This window comes from Halichoerus grypus, chromosome 2, assembly GCF_964656455.1.
Source record: "Halichoerus grypus chromosome 2, mHalGry1.hap1.1, whole genome shotgun sequence".
Lineage (NCBI taxonomy): Eukaryota > Metazoa > Chordata > Mammalia > Carnivora > Phocidae > Halichoerus > Halichoerus grypus.
Window position 1 is genome coordinate 72,387,243 of NC_135713.1, and position 23,218 is coordinate 72,410,460.

Here is a 23,218-nt window from a genome sequence, read left to right on the forward strand (position 1 = left end):
GAATAATCCCAGTTAGATAATCAGGGAAAAAGCAGTAAGGAATAATAATCATTCAGGATATATTTTGAAGATGTAGACAACAGGATTTTCTAACAGCCTACATGACAGGTGAGAGAGCGAGAGAGAAAGACAAAAAAGTGGCAGAGATGGAAATAATTCTGCCTTCAACTCAGGGAGGAAAGCAGTGTGAGTGATATTTAAATGCGGTAGAACATATGAATGGAAAGAAAATGAAGGGACAGTCAAAATCCTTTGACCAGTCTTTCTCAGCACCTTAAAATTTTGACTGCATTTTATCCATAAAAATCAGAGTAAGTCCTGAAGCAGAAACAAAGTTGACTCAAAATTTGTTCAGTCTTAAAATAGCATCATACTGATAATCACTCACCACAGAGAGGGCACTTAAAAGTCTATTGGCAGCAATATGAAAATGATTGGGTATTTTATGAGCAGGAAGTTCTTTTGTGATCTCCCCCCTGAATTCTGATGTGGGAGTCCATGGCTGGGTGGGGGCACCCTGCATACCAACAAACAATTCTCCAGACACCAACTGGGTATCCTCCAGTTTAACTCCCCACACCTCTCCATGTTTTCATCAACCCAGAAGCTCTAAGATATCCTGTCTTTTTGAGTTTTATGGAAGCCTCATTTTATAGGCATGACTGATTAAATCACTGGCCTTTAGCAACTGATCCTTTAGCCCCTCTCCCCTCCCTAGAGGTAAAGGGGGTGGGTGGAAAGTTCCAACCCTCTACTCTGATGGTTGGCTCCTATAGCAACCAGCCCCTACCCTCTGGTACTTTCTAAATGTCACCTAATTAACATAACAAAAGATACATTTATAGCTCTTATCACTTAGGAAATTCCAAGGGTTTTAGGAACTTGCCAGAAACCAGAATCCAAGCACACTTGCCTGTGTCCTGCAAGAGATCAAACCTTCTAATGAGTCTGTAAAGCTGAGGTTTTCTCAAAGAAAGCATACTAATTCATCATGCTATGTAAAGACACTGAGCATAAATTTATAATTTTCATAGCCTGTACAATGTAAACATAAAAGGGAGAAAAATGTTTTAACAGGTCACCCATTCTACCTACTATCCAAATACTAGATGTTCCTGTAATCATTGTAGAGATTTAAAGCTAACTATTGCTAGAATCATTATAGAGGTATGAGCCAAACTGGTAAAATGATTCTGTCACTAATTCCTTTGTAGGAACACAACCCATTTACCACTGAAATGTTCACAGCAATTACAATCTCTGTATATTCTAAGAAAATTATTCTGACACTGTATTTATGTAGCACATAAACTGAATAGATGTTTCCTTACTTGTGTTTAAGTCTATCAGTCTCTCCATTTCCAGAATCATAAGAATGCACTATGTTACATTTTGAAAGATAGTTGAGCCCTAAAAATCTGTCATTATTTCTTTGTATAATTACCCAATTAATAGTCTGGTCATTTCAACCATATATACACATATATATATATTTTTATTATATCTGGTTACTAATGTAAAATTGTATGACTGTCCTAGTCATTTAGATAACTGATGGCTGTCCTAATCATTTAGATAACTTTAAGTATTGGACACAAGAGGCCAATAAAATCCAAGTATTTTAGCTATGTAGCCTCTTTTTAAATAATCTGAGCTAAAGTTTGTTTGGCTCTGGGGAATGGTGGAGCTAAAAAGGGGTTTAGGGAAGGTGTGTAATCCAACTTCCTCATGTGATAAGAAAATTGAAACCAGAAGTGGTTTTGGTATGGATCTAAGGACACTGGGTAGTTAATGAAATCATTAAGTACTTGAACTCATCTTTCGATTTTATACTTACTGCTTATTTGGAACAATATTTATAAATGTATAAGGCTGTCTAACAGAAAGTCATCACCCTGCACAGTTCCTGAAGACACAATGAAAAATATATGTAAGAGAACCTAGAAAGCCATTCCTCTTTTTCAGTTTCTTTATATCTCCCCTCACCCTTCACATACACCTCTCACATCTTTACTCAAGAAATGAAGGCACTGCTTTGCCTCCTTCTTGAAGGTGAACATAAAACATGTCAGCTAATGTCAGTTAATCTTTTAATACTCTGATTTCCTCATTCCTAATCACTAAGGGATTATTAAATGAGGTAAAAATGTTGGGGTTTGGAGCAAACAGTCAAGAAAGAATTGTTGAGACGTCTTGGTGCAAAAAGGTAGTTTTATTAAAGCACTGGGACAGGACCCGTGGGCAGAAAGAGCTGCACTGGGGTCATGAGGAGTGGCTGATTATATCCTTTCAAGTTGGGAGGGGGTTAGGGATAGCATAAGTTTCTAAGGAATTTTGGAAGCAGGGTTTCCAGGACCTTGTTGTTAGGAAAAGGTCATTTATTACTGTCTAGTAAAACCTGAATAATGAGACCCTTCAGATGTCTATCAGTGGGCCATATGCTTGGAGGATGATTGCTAACATATATCTTGGGGGATAGAAATAAAGGAAGTTTCCAAAGGAATTTTTATATGTTAAAGGAGAATTACAAGATCCTGGAGGTTGGGATAATGTTAAGCGAAGATTGCCTTTTGCCCTTAGCCAAGTGTTAACATTGGGGGAGCTGAGTTCCTAGCGGAAGGTCACTCTGCCTGTCTCACGGACCTGTCAATGGGCTGTAAGTTGTAAGGAAATTTAATTCTTTTCTTCGGCATTTGTTCTCCACATCACTAAATACCAGTTTGAATTTGAAGAACTTTTCCTGTCATCTGAGCTTTTTAGAGAGACATCCTACTATTACTTCAATTCAGTCTTTCTTCCATCTCAGGATGATGACAGTAGTAGGAAAATCAGACTATCATACCCTCAAACACACTTTGATTAAAGAAGTGAAAATCCCTTTTCAAATCTCCCTACTGTTGAAAAGAAATATCAATGTGACAGATATAAGGCACAATACAGTGGCTAGTAATCAAACGGCTGATTTGCCAGGCCTATAAGAAATGAATAAATGAATAAAAAACTATGCCTGACAGATTAGACAAGTCATAAATGTCTGAAGTGAAAGATCCTTAGTATAAGCCTATACTCTTGTGAGCGCTAATGGCTACAGGCTCCCAGCTAGTGATACAAGGACAGAGAGAAATGGAAGAACACACCCCATCCCAGTTAAGCCAGAGTGTGTGGTATGCAGTCCCTTCTTGGGTGTCCCTCCAGTGCCATCTCACCCACATCAGTGTGGCTTTATACTTATTCATATCATGGCTACTTAACAACCACCAGGAACCCAGATCTTACTTAGCAAAACCATTTTTATTATCAATGGAAATCCAAATCTTTTTACTAGTTATACCCCCATTGAGACCATTTTATATGGCACCTTTTTGTCTTAGACTCAACTTACTTTCTATGCAGAGAAAGGGTTAGTTCAATTAGTTACAGCAAAAATCTGGCTATCGTGCAAAACCTAGGTCATACACAACCTTAGATAATACGTGATATCAAACACACTTGAATACAGTGACTAATATTTCTTAACATCTGTCATTAAGTAACACATCACTAAAAATAAACTGTAATCTTGTAAAAACAGTTCTTTCTTTTTGACTGGGGTTTAGGAGCAGGGGTTTGATAATTAGTTTTGAAGTTTCATTGAAAGAGAAAGCAAAGCCATTTATCCATCTTTCAAAGAGTTTCCAGTATTTTTTTATATTTGTTCTAATCATTTTAAAACGACTTTAGAGCACATCCCATTATACACAGCAAGATATTTTCTTTAATTGTGAGATATGGGCAAATAATTATTCACATGCATTAGTATCACTATGAACCAAATCTGATTACTTTGACCCCTTGGTGATGTGACTGGGTTAAAGTGTTAATAGCTCTATTAGTCAGCTATTTCTGTAATAATGTTGTTTAATAAACAAACCTAAACATTCAGTGGCTTTATGATCCCATGTGGTTACTGTCCTTGCTTTTGTGGTGTCTGGGGAAGCTCAGCTTCAAGGTAAAAGGTCCAAGTCTTCTCAGCATGCCTCTCATTCTGAGACCAGTGACTGTTTCTCAAGGTAGATGGCCAAAAGCATTAGCTCTTGGGGATGCAGTAATTAAAATTTTCTCAGCAAGTGAAAAAAATATTTCACAAAGGAGCACGACTGATAATATTTAATCTGAATCTTAAAAGGATAAATAATAATATTCCAGGAGAGAAACAGTATATTCAAAACTATGAGTATATGAACAATTTCATATTATTTGGATAGTTTTTCTTTGATTTTTAAATAGACATCCAATTTAAACTTTAAGTTATTCATTAATTTATTAATTCAGTCAAGGATGATTGATTGACAACTATGTGCCAAGCAGTGTGCTAATGATATGAATAAAATGGAAAAAAAATAAATAGACATGATCCGTGTTCCCTCAGACAAGTGAGGGAGCTAATCAAATAATTAAATCAATGAGTAACATTACAGACTCAGATAGGGGTTCTAAAGGAAATTATCACAGCTCTATGAAAATATGAGGTAGAGATAGAGCTTAATGTAGACTGGTACAGTAGGCATAACTTCTCCAAGAAGGTGATGCTTCAGGCAAGGATAACAAAGAGTTAACTGGAGGGCAGGAAGAGTTTAAAGCAGATAGAAAATGTGCGCAAAGGCCATGAGACTGAGAAATGATTGAAAATGGCATAAATGCCAAAGGAGGAGGCGTCATTTTATACTATTTTATATCTTTTCCCAGTTTTTCCCTCTTCTCGGTTGTATATACATGGTCTCTCAAATGCGTCTATACAAGATGAAGAAATTAGACAAATCATCTTTTGAATATAGCATTTATTGCCTTCAGTTTATAGTTTCCTATAGTAATTTCATTAACAACTGATTCTGAGGATAGCAGAATATAAAATCCTGTTTTATTCAGCATCTTGAAATTTGCAAATATTTATTATAGTTGTGTTTCACCTTCTCCAAGAGCATCATGATGTAGATATAATTAATGTCTGAAAAGGAGAACACTTATTTTTTGGGTGAACAGGTGATAGCACTTTTTGTTTCCTGGGCATGTTCTTTATTACATTTCATTCACATATAATTTAATAAATGAATAAAGACATACTATAGTAGACATTTAAACCAACAAATGAACAAATGATGAACTATCATATCCTTATAAATAATCTCTTTCACAGTAAAATGAACTTTCTCAAAAATATCCAATTTATTTAACTTAGAACAGAAGACAAGAAATTTCCCTGGGCTACGTTATGAGTCTGTCTGTTTTATAAAAGGGCTTCTCAGTCATGTGTCTCTCTTAATACATGACAGCTAACATCCACAGTAGTGAAAATTATATAGCTATAATAAAGACTATACCCGTATTTTGTGTAGTAAGTATTTTTCATGGGTAAGCAGTATTATGCAAACATAATGTTGATTCCAAGTAGTTTTTCATGTCAATTGTTAAAAGCTATGGTCAGATTGTACCATATTCCTCTAAATCCCTCTTTTAAGTGATTTTTCTAATGTCTAATTGTCATAATTGGCCTTTGCTGTGTCTGAAGGTTGCACCCTACTATCTCAGGCATTACGGGAGAGGTCTTCACCCAAGACTTTACTGCCAGTGAATTCCAATTCTGTGAATTAGCACCCCACCCTGTGCCCCTTCTTTCTTCCACCCCAGACTAGAGGAAGATACTTACTCTCTGCCCCACTTCATCTATACCAAAGAAATCCCAGGGGAAGCACCGCCCCCCCCCACGCCCATGTCAGATGCTCTAGAAGAACCTTCCAGAAAGCAGGGCCATGCATTCTGACGACACCCGTGCATGCCCACCAGCGCACACCCAGCAGGGACTGGGAGGTGGCACGCCCCCACTCTGCCCCAAGACCTCTTCTGGAGTTCCTCCACTAAATTTTCTTATCAATTGGGCAGGAAGGAGGTCATGGGTTCATATCTTTTTTTGGTCTTTTGTTTTTGTTTTTTCCTAATTAAAAGAAGGGTTACCTCAGTTTCGCTCCTTAGACATGGATATAGCTACCTTTTTTGTATGTTGTTATTTTTTTAAGCAATCATGTTGGATTAGGCGTATACTTGGTGTGGAAAGAGTATGACTTTGCCATGTGATTTGCAAATGGAGGGAAAAGCTACTGTGAGTGTGTTTTATTTTTTAATTTACACTACAGAGTGATTTCCCCCTGCCCTCCTCCCCAAACGTCAAGTTTTTACCTTGCATGTACTGGAGTATTTATTTCATCTATTAAAATGTTATGTTTTGGGGCGCCTGGGTGGCTCAGTCCTTAAGGGTCTGCCTTCGGCTCAGGTCATGATCCCAGGGTCCTGGGATCGAGCCCTGCATTGGGCTCCCTGCTCATTGGGAAGCCTGCTTCTCCCTCTCCCACTCCCCCTGCTTGTGCTCCCTCTCTCAATGTGTCTCTCTGTCAAATAAATAAATAAAATCTTAAAAAACAAATAAATAAAATGTTATGTTTCTCAGATGGCAAAAAAAGAAAAAAGATAAATAATCTTAAAAAGATTTTTATCAGAACTAATTTTGTTTTTTTGTTTTTAAGATTTATTTATTTATTTATTTATTTATTTATTTATTTGGTAGAGAGAGAGAAAGTGCAGAAGCAGGGGAGCAGCAGGCAGAGGGAGAAGCAGGCTCCTGGCTGAGCAAGGAGCCGGATGTGGGGCTCACATCTGGCTCGATCCCAGGACCCTGGGATCATGACTTGAGCCGAAGGCAGACGCTTAACCAGCTGAGCCACCCAGGCACCCCTGTTTTTTTTGTTTTTTTTTTTAAGATTGATTGATTGATTGATTGATTGATTTGACAGAGAGAGATAGAGCCCACGGTGGGGAGGGGCAGAGGAGGGAAAGGGAGAGAGAGAATTTCAAGAAGACTCCCTGCTGAGCGTGGATCCTGACACAAGATTCCATCTCAGGACCGTGAGATCATGACCTAAGCTGAAACCAAGAGTTGGACACAACTGACTGAGCCACCCAGGCACCCCTACACTAATTTTGACTGTAGTTCAAATCTCCTTAATATACCTAAACCTAGAATTCTAGAATAATATATAAAGTCTTTTAAACCTAGATCCTCTCTGCTCTAATGGGCCCTGAGAATAAGAATAAAAAATGCAAAGCCACTGGAAAAGCAGGATGACCTAGCAGCTTTGGAATCAGAAAAACCTGTATTCAAATTCCAGCTCTCCTACTTACTAGCCTTGACCCTGTGCAAATGTCTTAACCTTAGTGTCAACTTCACAATTTCGAGATTGAGTATTGTATTGCCTACACAGGAAGCTGTTATGAAGACTACAAAATCTAATGTATCTGAAACATTTAATACAGTTTCTGACATTTGATACATGTTCAGTAAGAGCTATATCATAGGAATAATATAAAGGAAATTCACATGTGCTCTAGTGTAGGACTAATTAATCCCCAACCTTAATTCTGAGTACTTTGATTTCTCTCAGGTTCTTCTGGCTATTGGTGACCCAGAGGTTAAGTAAAGTTTACTTGATGATACAGAGATGTTTCAAATGCAGATATTCTTACAGAGTTTCCTAAGCTATCTTTGCAGCCCTGGCTTAACACCAATTGCTTGATGCTAGCAGCCACAGCGGTCAGCCTGGCAACGGCATCCTTGTCTGCAGCCTGTGGGAGTCTTCTGGAGCTCCCACACTTCACAGTGCTCGCCTAGGCAAGGACATACTGTTGCCAGTGGAAATCCTGGGCATTCTGGCATGGCAGATGCTCAACGACTACTCCAACAGAGCCCAAGGCTGTGGCTCCCAAAGCCCATAAATTGGGAAAGTCTTTTGCCAAGAGCCCCAATGTGATGGCAGACAAGCGAGTCCTGAGTATCAAGGGACATCTTTAAGGGGCTGTGTGCTGAAGCTGGCAGGCAGCCACTTCAAGAGGTTTTTGAGACCTGATTGTTGTATTATTCCAGAATTAAAGAAATACCCACACACTCACAGTTTGAAACCAATTTTATTAGTCATGTTCCCTTTCAAAATATGCCTTGTCACATTGGTTTAATGACACAAATACCTGAAGCCTAAAAATAGTTTGGTTTTTATGAGAGAGAGTGAGAAAAAAAAAGTAGCCCAGTTCTAAAATTCAGCTTTCTTTGAGAAAGAAAGAGGACTAAGAATAGAAGCAAAAATATAATCCCTATCTACAAAAATAGCAGAGAAATACTGACACATTATTGTGGACTGAATCAGGGTTATATACCAGATATTTGGCTTCATGTTCCTTTTAAAATAGCATTCCTGTCCATTCTTATTAAGTTTGGATTGTTCCCAAGAGTTCCTTTGTGGCTAATTTAACATCTGTGAAGTCATGGTGATACTAAGTATAAATTCATTGCCTACTGCATGGATAATTTTATTTTACTCTGAAGTTATTGCAATAATTAGTGAATTTTCATAAAAGTTCATATTGGTTTAAATCACCGTATTCATTTTTTCCATCAATTAATTAGAGAATAATTTTATGACTTAAAAAAAAACCTCTTTGATTTCATATATTAAAAAGCTGGGTTGGAAACAGAACTATTTAACCATATAAAAAGCACCTAAAATAATGTATTGAAAAGAACTGAGTTCAAATTAAAACATATGAAGTCAAGTTAAAATCTAATGCCTTCTTTTCAATCTTCCTTTTCACCTTTCATCTTATCAAATGTTTTTTTACCTTATCAGATGTACTATGTAAAACACTGTTGGGATGGATGTTGCAAAAATTACCCTATTAGTTGGATAAGCCTATCAGGACACATGACAATATAGCAATATATATTGAATTACACAGACTTTTGGTTTTTTGGTTTTTTCTTGTACATTATATTTTGGACTCAGAGAGGTAATCAGCAAGAAAGTACCTGTTCGTAGCCTATTAGAATAAAATAAAGTTGGGAAAAGCTAAACACAATAGATGTTGAAAATGCAAGTGATTCTAGTTTATGGAATTTTAAGTACATTCAAAGGATTTAAAAATACGTTCTTATTAGAAGCAAACTAGGGTTAATAATACATCTTTACTGCATATTTAGTATGTTAAAATCTTTAACTGAGGGATTATATTCATATAGTTTAGAAATCGTAGGTTATAAATAAAATACGTCAAGCATTTAAACATTGTGTATTATGGCACAAGGTATGTTTTTTAACTAAGCACACATATCTCTATGCATCTGGAATTCAAGTAGTATTATATTCTACCAGAGTTGTCCTTACTTGTATGAAAAATAAAGAAAATCAAATGGATGTTATTTGTAATTAATATTTATTTTGTACCTACTTTGTGTCGGGTATTTTTTTTCAGTTGGGCCAAATAAAGTATCATCTAAACTGAAATTATTAGATTACATCAATAATGAATTTGAATGAAGCAGGACTGATGAAAAACAGTAGGGACTGTTCAGGACTTGTGAATGAGAGTATGTGTTCATCTGAAAGTGTTCAACGTTTACAAAAAAAAGTCATAAAAACTCTGTGGATTAAGACCAATATATTTCAAGGTCTACAGTGGTTAAAAAGACAGCAAAGAACTTCTCTTCAGCATTCCAGAAGGAAATTACACAGTTATTAATTCCTCATTAGGAAAGTAAAATACAATCATTCATCAAAAAGCATCTGTAAGATATGCAGTAAAACTTAAGTAAAACAGGGCAAATAGGTTCAATCATTCTACATATTTATTCAAAATATCTTTGAATGATTTCTGTGGGCTAGACACTGTGCTAGACATAGAACAGAAAAGACGGATTTGGTCCTTAATATTTAAAACGAATACTTAATAGACATGGATGCAAAAGAGTTCATAGCATGGTTAAGGAGGGAAGTAGTTCCAAATGACTCTCCATTGCCATGAGTGCATCCATGGATCCACCATATATATGCACCAGTGGTTTCTACCTGGGAAGTAACTCAGGAGAGGTTTGCAAATATGTTAAGGGTATTTAGTTATTGTAATGGAGGGATGCTTCTGGCATTTAGCAAGCTGGGGCCAGGGAAGCTAAGTACAATGTGCTGCTAAGTTACACACTATGGAGAATTTTCCACCCCAAAATACCAGGGGTGTCCTGTTTGAGGGCACTGTTCCAGACCTTGTTGTCTCTAATAGGAGCACCATATCCAAATTCTTTATTACAATTATCCCACTCCTTGACCGCAGCTTATTATTTAGATCATTTTAGGGCCTGACTATATCCAATCTTCAGCCACATCAATATGTAAAGACCTCATAATTTTTTTCTTTGTCCAGCACCTCCTTCATGTTCTTATTTAGATTACTTTCCATTTCAATCCTTCCTTTACATATACACTTCACTCTCTTATCCCTCTATTCCTTAATTACACTCTGCTTGCAAAGACAATTTTGGTTTACCCAAATTTTTCTCAGATTTCCTGACTACACCATATAGGAGAACATGAAAATAAAATGACTTTTCACTTTATTTTATGCTCCCCAATTTCAAATTAGTCCTCAATACTAGCTGGCAATACTGGTAGAAATCCCTAGGATATGTTCTGTTTAACCAAAACATTTTTTTAGCATATTTTATTTTATCATTAAGCTTTCAATACCCTAGTCTAATTGTACCTCCCAATAATGATAACTTTGTTTCCTAATTATCTTACAAAATGAAGGTAATAAGAATATATCTACCTTAATTTTTCCAACCAGCAGTGTCCCTCTATGTCTCTCCTTATGTTGTATTTTTCTCTGGTCAAAATAGTGCCATTTCTCTCCAAATCTGAACTATAACTTGTATCTTGGATCTTAACTTCAATTAGTCTGAACAGAAGGTTCTTTGTTCTACTAATGTTTACCTTCTTTACTCTATCAATATTCCCACTTTGGTGGATTATTTCTACTAACATACATAGATAATACAAGTACTCTCCCCAGCTGCTACCTGACTTTTCTGCAGCCCTTGCTAAAGGGATATATAATATTTAATACCTTCCTCAGTCTTAATTCCCATTTTCCCTTGATCACCTTCCAATTAGGCTTCTTCTATTTTTTTTCAGGAGTCTTTTAAAACCACTCTGCAAGATCACCAATATTCATTTTGTCAAATGCATAATTTCTTGGCCTCATTTTAAGTTTTCAACTTGTCATCCTTCATCTCCTTCCTTCTTAAAACATGTTTCTTCTTTATCTTCTAGCATACCACAATCTTGGCTTTTCTCCTATCTCACCAGCAGGTCTTCCTAGACTCCTTTTCCAGTGTTTTCTTTCTTGTACATTCTAAATATTTGAGTGACCCAGGACTCAGTCTTTTGTATTCTCTCTTATTTATGTAACACTTTATCTGGTTAATTTTATGAAGTCTCATTTCCTTAAATAGTTTCTATATGCAGATAACTCTTAAATTAATAACTTCAGACCAGAATTTTCCCCAGAGCTCCATACACAGATATCCAACTTCCTACTCAAGGTCTCCTCTTGTATGACAGTGAGGTATCTCAAACTTAATGTCAAATAACTTGTGATTCCTCCCTTCCATCCCACCTCCCAGACTTGTTCCTCTTTAAGTCTACTCATTTCAAATAATACCTTTACCATTTACCTAACTGCTCAATCCCAAACCCAAGACTTAGCCTTGAGTTCTCTCTTTCATTCCATATTCAACTCATCAGAGAGCTTTGCCACTTCTCCTTTTATTACCTGAGTACTGAGCTTTGCTTCTCATCTCTCACATTTTCATTCAGATCATTTTAAGTTTCTCATACACAAATTATTGAAATCTTTGCTCAGATTTTAAATGTCCATTTATTGTCCTCCTTATCTCATGTATTCCTTGCCACAAGCACTATTTGTCTTCTAATATTCGACATTATTTGAAATTATCTTAATCATTGTTTTTTATTTTACTTGTTTACCTTCACCTCCTCTAGCTTACTGATCCATTAAAAAATAGCAAAGGTCTAATATTCTGTGTCAATAACATGTTCAAAGTGATAATAACAGCACTTGCAATGAACGAGTAAAGGGCTGTAAATTAAAATAATGGATTGGTTTGGAAAATCATTCTTATGTGAAACAGAAATTTTAGCTATTATCAATCTTTATCAATACTTATGAGGACATAAGCTATAAAGAAACTCAGCCAAGCAAAGAGGCACATTGATGGTGGCTCCACTAATTCTCCATCACTGCACTGGACATGGACCTTCTGGCCCAGTGTAAATAAGGTCAATAAGTGAGTTACACAGGTTATTAACCCACATCATGGGGAGGTACTAGTTCATGAAAAATCTTTATTTTATATTCCAGTTTATATGACCTTATTCAGGCAGCATGATTCTGGGTTTTAATTACTATAGTAGCAATGTTTAAACAAGAACACCTTGTGAAGAAAATTTCATGGATAAAAACTCTCTTCTCTATAAATATTATTTGACCATTTACCTGGAGATCTAGTAATCATGTTGAGAAGAAGATTAGACTGGTTTGTCTGCCTTCTTTACTTTCAACTGGCAATGTACCCTGGATAATCACATGAGAAGTGGATCACAATCCAGCTGCTTTACCTTCCTCTCAGTAGGCACAGCTAAGTCATAGTGGATGAGGGTTTGATTAGAAGGTCAAGAGAGAGAAATAATTACCAGGTCATGAAGCTCCTTGTATAGCAGGCTAAGAAGCTTAACTTTTATCCACTGGAAGGTTTTGAACAAGGAAATGATTTAATCAGATTAAGATTTTGGGGAAGATCACCTTTTGAGCCACCTAATTTGTTTCTCATCCCTCTCTTTAATGTCACCATGGTCTCCATGGCATGTTCAATAGGATTGGGGTCTATGGACACTCTGGTCTCAATCTCAATCTCAGGGGAAAGATTAGAGAGTAGGATGTTTGCTGCAAATTCAGTGCAGCTACTCTATCACATTTAGAAAATTGTTTTTTACTTCTAGGTTTCTAGGATCATGGCTTGTGTTATCATAAATGGGTATTAAATATTACGAAATGAATTTTCTTTAATAAGATGATCACATGATTTTTCACCTTAATTTTCTAAGTGTGAAGACATAAATTGATTTTTCAAATGGTAAATTGTGTTTCAGGAATAAATCCAACATCATTTAAGGTGTTTTCATTTTCAAGACTTTTTGCATCTCTTTGCTTAAAAAAATTGACCTATAACTTTACGTTCTTATATATTATTTTCAAGATTTGGAATCAAGATTATGCTGACCTTATAAAATACATTATAAAGAACTTCTTTTTTTATTACTAAATTAGCATTATTTCTTCCCTATATGAATCCACTGAAAAAATCATCCAAGGTAAGGTTATATATATTGGAAAAAACTCCACTAAAAATGTCATCTTTATTTGTGTGAATGTATCTTATTATGTATTACACAGTTTTAATTATTTATGACTATATATATTTCTATTCGTGCCTGTGTCCATTTTTGGAAATTGTGTCTAAGTTTTCCATTTCATCTAAATTCTACTTAATTACTATAACCTTTTCCATAATATCTATTCTTCTATGGACTCTAGACTGACTTCCCCTTTACCATTCCAGTGGTTTATCAGTTTTATCAATTAAAAAAATAGCTTTAGACATTGTTGACTTTCTACATTGTGCATTTGTTTTCTGTTTCATTCATTTTCACACTTATTTTTAATGTTTCCTTCTATTTGTGGGGAAGGGGCAAGGTGATTTATTAGCTTTTTTTCTAATTTATTAAGTAATAAATTTAGGTAATTGATTTTCAGTATTTTTGTCTTCAATAAATCCACTTAACAATATAAATTCCTGTGGAGTAATGGTGTTAGTTCATTACTAATTTTGCTGTGCTATAATATGTGAACACTAGGTTAAACATCTACATATGTATGTATATTATTATATACATATATGTGTTTAGTTTTCATGATAATTTCTACTGCGACTCAAGTTATTTGGAAGTGTATTGCTTAATATCTAAATATTTGTGGATTTTTACTCATCTAGATTTTCTTAAACCCTAGTATTCAGTAAACTTATATTTATTTTAAGTAGCATACTATTTTTAGAGGGTTACCAATATTTCTTTTTTTATTGACATATTTAGTTCACTTATATTTTTGTAATTGCTGATTTTATCAGTATTTTTGCTATCAGTATACGATTTGCTTTTTGTTTATCCCAGTTGTTCTTTTTTATGTTTTCTTCTATCTTGACTTCTTTTGGATTAATCTTTCTTTTTTTTTTTTTTTTTAAAGAATTTATTTATTTATTTGACAGAGAGAGACACAGCAAGAGAGGGAACACAAGCAGGGGGAGTGGGAGAGGGAGAAGCAGGCTTCCCGCGGAGCAGAGAGCCCGATGTGGGGCTCGATCCCAGGACACTGGGATCATGACCTGAGCCGAAGGCAGACGCTTAACGACTGAGCCACCCAGGCGCCCTGGATTAATCTTTCTATTTCACCTTTCTCATCTATTAGATCTTACGGTTTATTATTCTTTTAGTGATTAGCCAAGAGATTACAACCTACCTCCTTGACATAGTGGCATCTATTCTAAACTAGAAATTTTACCATTTCTAAAATAATGCAAAAACCTTAGAACTTTAAAGAAAATATATTTATTTATTTATTTGAAAGAGAGTGCACACGTGTGCATGTGGGAGAGGTGTGGGGCAGGGGGAGAGAGAGAATCCTAAGCAGGCTCTATGCCCACTGCAAAGCCTGGAGGAGGCAGGGGCGGGGCTCGATCTCATAACCCTGAGATCAAGACCTGAGCTCAAATCAAGAGTCAGTCGCTTAACCAACTGAGCCATCCAGGCGCTAAATCAAATTTAAAAAAAAATTATTTTCCTTCTGATGGTAGCTACACTTGTGGTGAAAATAGCATAACATATAGACTTGTCAAATCACTATGCTGCACACCTGAAACTAATGTAACATTGTGTTTTAAATTAAAAAATAAAAAAGAAATACTTGTCCTTTTTCAAAGAGGCTTTTTTGAGCCCTCTACCTGGAAAAGGTCGATTCATGAATAACAGTTTTTCATCATAGCACTTACTACTGTAATTTAATAAATATTTCCGTAACGATTTGTCTCTTCTTTGAGACCCCAAGTGTCTTTTGTGACATGCACGATTCATTCCCTCCTTAAAGGAGAACTCTACATCTTCATTTTATATGTAAAACCCATTTGTATGTAGGATATTTAATTATACTAGCATTTAGAATATAGATATCCAACTACTAGTCTGTATGTCAGCACCAATTAAGACTTTTCCAAGGACTAGATATTACTTTGAAGAGAGAGAAGATGGACAGACATTGGTAGCAAAATTATTCTGAATAGAAATTTCTCTAGTGAGCATAAGGCCAAGGATATAAAAGAGTATTTAAATGCATGTTGTCTTCACAAAGCTGAAATGTGGGCAGACAGCTTATTGCTGTTTTAATGGCACCTTGCAGAGATGAAATTAACATTTGATTTACATGAGTGTCCTTGGGCAGAGGCAATTGTGACTACTCATATCCACTGATAGGAGCTGAATTAGTTTTAACCTCTCAAAGAAATAATCTAGAAGTCATAATGAAAAAGCTAAATGCAGATGTCCACTTAATACACAGTGGTACTTCAAGCAGTAAGAAAGAGATTGCAACATAATAGTATTTTATACGTATTAAATAGCTGTCCTTTAAGAAGTCAAATGAATTTATAACGTTTTCGAATATGATAAACTAGTCACAGAATGTGACTATAATTTTGAAAATAATCTATAACTTAGTAATCATGAGACTACACAGTTAGAAACTCTAGGGTCACAAATCAGATGCCTTTAGAAGTCACTAAGGTTCTAAATATGAAGTAGCCAATATGACATTTTAAAAAGGGATGACTGTGATTAACTGGAGAGTACAAATCTTACATAAAGAAAATCAAATTCATTGCTTTACATTATTCTGCTGGCCAAATAAAATATGTACAATGATTAACTGACCCATAGGCTACTGCTTTTTCATCTACAATTCTAGTTCAACCTCTTTACTTTATGTATGAATCATGCAATTTTTTAGGTAGGCAGGTGATTCACCCAAGATCACATAACGGATTACTAGCACACATGACAGTTGTTCTTATTCTAATGATATTATTAAGTTATTGAACTTCCTTAGTCCAACATGTTATAAATTCCTGTTTTGCATGGTCTCATCAAAAAGTAGAATGTAGGGGCGCCTGGGTGGCTCAGTCATTAAGCGTCTGCCTTCGGCTCAGTCATGATCCCAGGGTCCTGGGATCGAGCCCCGCATTGGGCTCCCTGCTCCGTGGGAAGCCTGCTTCTCCCTCTACCAGTCCATCTGCTTGTGTTCCCCTCTCTCGCTATGTCTCTCTCTGTCAAATAAATAAATAAATCTTAAAAAAAAAAAAAAAAAGAAGAAGTAGATTGTATATGGAAATTATTATCTTCCATATATATAAATAGAAATTTTAATGCTCTAAAATTCAGTTAATTATACTGGTACATCCCAGGATAAAGAATAACATATATAATTAATCCATTATACCATCAATAGTTACAAAACGCTCACATAGAAAACTTGAGTATTATGGGTGTCCCCCACAAATTTATGTCCACCCAGAAACTAAGAAGGTGGGTCTTATTTAGAAATTAGATCTTTGCAGATGCAGTCAGATAAGATGAAGTTATACTGGTTTAGGGCAGGCCCTAAATCCAAGGACTAGTGTCCTTATGAGAAGAGGACAGACAGTTGCAGACACACAGGAAAGGCTACATGACAATGGAGGCAGAGATTGGAGTGATGAAGCTATAAGGCAACAAATGTCAAGGACTGCCAGTGACCACCAGAAGTCAGGAGAGAATCAGGGAACAGACTTACACTCAGAGCCTCCAGAAGGAATAAACACTGGTGACATGATTTCAAATTTCTCACTTAGTGAATCTAAGATAGAAAAAATTTCTATTGTTGTAAACCACCACTGTGCAATTCTTTGTTACAGCAGCCCAGGGAAACTCGTACACTGAGGAAAAACATGTCCTACTTTACCAATGGAAATATTGAAGAAAACAAATGTTATACCACTCTCATTATCTAATTCAGGAATCTCAGGAATACATGTCAGAATGGAAGGGCATTATGTATCTAAAGACCACTAATTTATTTTTTAACATATTAATGCTTTTCTCTGTGTTAAAAGGGATACATTTTACATTTATTTCAAAGTCATCTTCGTTAGTTTTAAGGTATATAGTTTAAATACTATTTCAGGAAAAATTTTGTTCCCTAAAATAAAATATTTGATTTTAAGCATCTTAAAAATTATCACAGCCTACAATCATGCTCCACTAGTACCCAGGTGCTGATAAACCACCAAAACCAGAACCAGTCTTCCTGTATTTTCAAACCCTAAGGAGTTGGTCTACGAGAAGGGGGAAAGTCTTAGAGTGACAGCTAATATAAAGTCTCCATCAAATCAAGTGGCAGGATCCTTGATTTTTGTAACTCAGGAATCCAAGTTTTACATGAGTTGGCATTCTTCCTGTGTACATTTCACCTGAAAATGGTGATGTCTCTGGAAAAACTAAAGTGATCCAGGGAAGGAAAATGAGTATTAAAATTATATGTAACAATATTTTCAGTGAAGGAGAAAAGGAAAATAGCTAAACAGATATGGATGGTGATTATATATTAAAATTAAATATAAGAAGGGATGCTTGACAGATAATCTTATCCTTCAATTAAAAGGGGAAATACTACTACAACAGGGCTTCATGAGAAAAACCCTCAACAAAGTAGGTTTAGAGGGATCACACCTCAACATAATAAAGGCCATATATGAAAAACCCACAGCTAACATCATTCTTAATGGGGAAAAACCAAAAGCTTTTCCTCTACAGTCAGGAATGAGACAGGGATGTCCACTCTCCCCACTGTTATTAAACATAGTACTGGAAGCCCTAGTCTCAGCAATCAGACAACAACAAGAAATAAAAGGAATCCAAATCAACAAGGAAGAAGGAAAACTTTCACTATTTGCAGAAGACATATTATATATAGAAAACCCTAAAGATGCTACAAAAAATACTGCTAGAACTGATACACAGATTCAGTAAAGTCACAGGACACAAAATCAACATGTAGAAATCTGTTGCATTTCTATACACCAATACTGAAGCAGCAGAAAGAGAAATCAAGGAATTGACCCCATTTACAATTGCACCAAAACCCATTAAGATACCTAGAAATAAACCTAACCAAAGAGGTAAAAGATCTATACTCTGAAAACTCTAAAACACTGATGAAAGAAATTGAAGATGATGCAAAGAAATGGAAACACATTCCATGCTCATGGATTGGAAGAACAAATATTGTTAAAATGTCTATATTACCCAAAGCAATCTACATATTTAATGCAATCCCTGTCAAAATACCACCAGCATTTTTCACAGAGCTAGAACAAACAATCCTAAAATGTGTATGGAACCACAGAAGACCCCAAATAGCCAAAGCAACCTTGAAAAAGAAAAGCAAAGCTGGAGGCACCACAATTCTGGGCTTCAGGGTTATATTACAAAGCGGTAGTGATCAAAACATGTATGGTATTGGCACAAAAACAGACACATAGATCAATGGAACAGAAGAGAAAACCCCGAAATGAACCCACAACTATATGCTCAACTAATTTTCAACAAAGCAGTAAAGAATATCCAATGGGAAAAAGAGAGTCTTGTCAACAAATGATGTTGGGAAAACTGGACAACAATATGCAAAAGAATGAAACTGGACCACTTTCTTACACCAAACACAAAAATAAATTCAAAATGCATTAGAGACCTAAATGTGAGACCTAAAACCATAAAAATCCTAGAGGAGAACACTGGCAGCAACATCTTAGGCACTGGCTATAGCAGCTTCTTTCTAGATAGTTCTCCTGAGGCAAGGGAAACAAAAGCAAAAATAAACTATTGGGACTTCATCAAAATAAGAAGTTTCTTCACAGTGAAGGAAATGATCAACAAAACTAATATGTGACCTACAGAATGTGAGAAGATATTTGCAAATGACATATCTGATAAAGAGTTTGTATCCAAAACATATAAGAACTAATAAAACTCAACACCCAAAAACCAAATAATTCAGTTAAGAAATGGGCAGAAGACATGAATAGACATTTTTTCCAAAGAAGACATACAAATGGCCAACAGATACATGAAAAGAAAGACACTCAACATCACTCATCATCAGGGAAATACAAATCAAAACTACAATGAGAGATCACCTCACACCTGTCAGAATGAATAGACCACAATATAAGAAATAACAAGTGTTGGCAAAGAGGTGGGGAAAAGGCAACTCTCCTGCACTGCTGGTTGGAATGCAAACTGGTGCAGTCAGTCTGGAAAACAGTATGGAGTTTTCTCAAAAAGCTGAAAATGGGACTACCCTACAATCCAGCAATTGCACTACTAGGTATTTATGCAAAGAATACAAAAATAGGGCGCCTGGGTGGCTCAGTCGTTAAGCGTCTGCCTTCGGCTCAGGTCATGATCCCAGGGTCCTGGGATCGAGTCCCACATCGGGCTCCCTGCTCGGCGGGAAGCCTGCTTCTCCCTCTCCCACTCCCCCTGCTTGTGTTCCTGCTCTCGCTATCTCTCTCTCTGTCAAATAAATAAATAAAATCTTTAAAAAAAAAAAAAAAAGAATACAAAAATACTCACTCAAAGAGATATTTGCACTGTTTATAGCAGCACTGTCTATAAACAGCCAAACTATGGAAACAGCCCAAGTGTCCATTGACTGATGAATGGATAAAGAAGATGTTATATATATATATACACATATATATGTATATATATATATGTGTATATATATATGCTATGAAGTAAAATTAAATGATTAATTATAATTAGTAGACAAAATAGGTCCATTAGATTTTTTTAATCTATAATCATGTTTTATTACATTTGCAAACCCATGTATTTGAAAAATATATCGATTACCACCTATACTATGCAATCACGTTCATTCATTTATTAATCTTCAGACCTCATATTTTTGGTAATTAATTTGGTTAAATAAATCTGAATTTCAACAATTAGACTCATTTTAGTTCAGTAATATGAATTCCTACTTTAGATACAGATTAGATAGTTTTATTATAAGCTTGGGTTATGATTTAGGAATTCTTTGAAACTAGACCAAATTTTACATATAAAATTATTGTTATTACTATTACTATTCCAAATATGAAAAGACTCCAATCCAGGAACAGATCAAAACATGATTTATAACTCACTTAGAACTACTAACACTATAAGATTCAACTTAAAACATAATGTAGCCAGGGTGCCTGAGTGGCTCAGTTGGTTAAGCGTCTGCCTTCGGCTCAGGTCATGATCCCAGGGTCCTGGGATCGAGTCCCATGTCGGGCTCCCTGCTCAGCGAGGAACCTGCTTCTCCCTCTCCCTCTGTCTCCTGGCTTGTGCTCTCACTCTCTCTCTATCCAATAAATAAATAAAATATTTAAAAAAAAAAAAAAAAAAAAAAAAAAAACATAATGTAGCCAAAATATCGGCCACATAAAACCTAAAGGTTAGAAACTACTATAGTATCACCTCCTTGGGAAGAATCATTTTGTCTTTTTAGTTGATAAACTTGTCTTTTGCCCAACGTATTCTCTGTAGAAAGGAATTACCCTTGGAAGACTTCCTTTCTCATTTTACCCATGTTAAAGTCTCCTTAAGTCTCCCTCTCCATGCAGGGTCTGAGAAAAACTAGAACTAGAGCAGCTATCAGAGTGGGGAATTTGGGGATTTAATATAATAATAACAACACATCAACAGTGCCTTTATTAAACATGAACTCCCCTCACAGATCCTTCTACAATAAGTTATAGTCCAATATTATCAAAGCCTTAACCTTTCAGGAATATTTATACTTTGGCTTTGGCCTAAATATATTACTTTGTTTAAGATAAATTTTTATTCTGAGGCACCTGGGTGGCTCAGTTGGTTAAGTGTCTGCCTTTGGCTCAGGTCATGATCCCAGGGTCCTGGGATGGAGTCCCACATCAGGCTCCCTGCTCAGTGGGGAGTCTGTTTCTCCTTCTCCCTCTGTTGCTCTCCACTGCTTGTGCTCTCTCTCTCTCTCTCAAATAGATAAATAAAATATCTTTAAAAAATTTTAATTCTTACATTGCATGTCATTCTAGATGATGCCTGAAATCAACACATTAGTTTACCTACTTTTAGACTTGGCAATAACCCATGTTTACAATCCCCCAAAAAGCAAGTGTCCTATGGTCTTACCCGGAATTTTGATTCTATGTAAAAAATTCAGTTACTTGATTAGTGGAAATACTGGATAAATAGTCAATGAGCTATCTTAGCTGAGAGGATTATTTCAGGAAAAAAAAAAAAAAAAGGTCAATGACTAATTTGTATATATATAAAAAACAAATAACCATAAAGGGTACCAGCCAAGTCTTAGAAGCTGTGAAATGTGATATTCCAGAAGAGAGTACACCTTGTAAGTAAAATCCACATTTATTTAATTTTACTATTTTGAGATTGCCTTGCCAGCTTTTAAAAAATGTAACCTACTTCTACCCTTTGCTAATCTATTCTCCTGAACAAACTGCTATTATGTCAACTATCTCTTTAAATATCTTTTTCATCCATCCTTCCTCCACAGGCATCTGATAATACATGATTGTGGAATAAAGTCATCATAGCAGAATGAAAGGAAAGAAAAATAAAGCAAGAAATTTTAAGGGAAATCCCTAGTGGGGCAATTATTATGGGAGTCATAGGAGAGAGATGTGACATCAGATGGTCTCCACCACAGCCTGGGTAAACTAATAACAATGTGTCCATGAGCAAGTTCTATTATCTAAGATCATTTCCCTCTTTTTAAGTGGGAAGTACAGATTCATTTATATCTTATGATTCATTTATAGATTCATTTGAGAGATAAGCAGATGATCCATGTAAAGCACTCAGAACTATACCTATTATGTATTGCTAGGTACTGTATTACTCAATGAATGTTTCTAAAGGAGAGGAGAGTAAACACCGATTTCAATATTTCAAGTCTTAGTACCAATAACCCAGATTTGCAAGAAGATACCTTTAGTTTTGTTTGTTCTTAGTGAATGTTAACAGTGGAGCATCTGAGTAGAATCTATTGAGATACAATTGGGGATTGAAAATCAAAGCTTAAGTGGCGCCTGGATGGCTCAGTCCATTAAGCGTCTGCTTTTGGCTCAGGTCATGATCCCAGGGTCCTGGGATTGAGCCCCTCATCAAGATCCCTGCCCAGTGGGGAGACTGCTTTTCCCCCTCCTTCCTGCTCATGCTCCCTCTCACTATCTCTGTCTCAAATAAACAAATAAAATATTAAAAAAAAAAGAAAAAGAAAATCAAAGATTAGCTGAAAACATAGTATCAGAAATGTAGTAACATATTTAACACTTGTAGAATGCAAGAAGGAGCACCATACTAGAAATGACACATACTTCTGGTTTGTTGGACACTTATTCTTTTTTTTTTTTTTTTAAAGATTTTATTTATTTATTTGAAGAGAGAGAGACAGCGAGAGAGGGAACACAAGCAGGGGGAGTGGGAGAGGGAGAAGCAGGCTTCCCGCTGAGCAGGGAGCCCGATGCGGGGCTCGATCCCAGGACCCTGGGATCACGACCTGAGCCGAAGGCAGACGCTGAACGACTGAGCCACCCAGGCGCCCCGGACACTTATTCTTGAACCACATTTTCTTTCAATTATTAAAGAAAATTTATAGACTATATAATCACTGAGATATTTTCCAGATTTAAAACTCTATGGCAATGTAGATTTCTATGGCTATGTATCAACAATATTCTATGTTTTATAGGAATCTTTAAGCTCTTTAACTTAAATTATTTTACTTGGACTAATGATATAAAATTAACTTTAATCTAATAGCATAGGTGTGGTTCATTGCAATTATATCTGTAAAATTATTGCTTGAGGGAGCAAATATTTAAAAATCTCTTTGACAAGAGTGTTTTAGAAGTCAGTTCAAATTATTGTTGAGCCAATGTCTGTAGAGGTATCGTCAAAATTAACTTAATTAAGGAAAAGACAGAAGATGGTTGGAACAAGTTTTGGGAAATAAATTACATTTGAACATCAGTATTTTAAATGAGAGTGATTGATATATTAAATTTTGGGAAAAACCCCTCACATTACTTTAC

At 35.8% G+C, this 23,218-nt stretch overlaps 1 long non-coding RNA gene across 1 annotated transcript in view; it reads right to left on the reverse strand.

Annotated features, from left to right (window-relative positions):
- LOC118540106 (uncharacterized) overlaps window positions 1-23,218 on the reverse strand; it is a 1,202,880-nt gene that overhangs the window by 580,609 nt on the left and 599,053 nt on the right. The window lies entirely within an intron of this gene.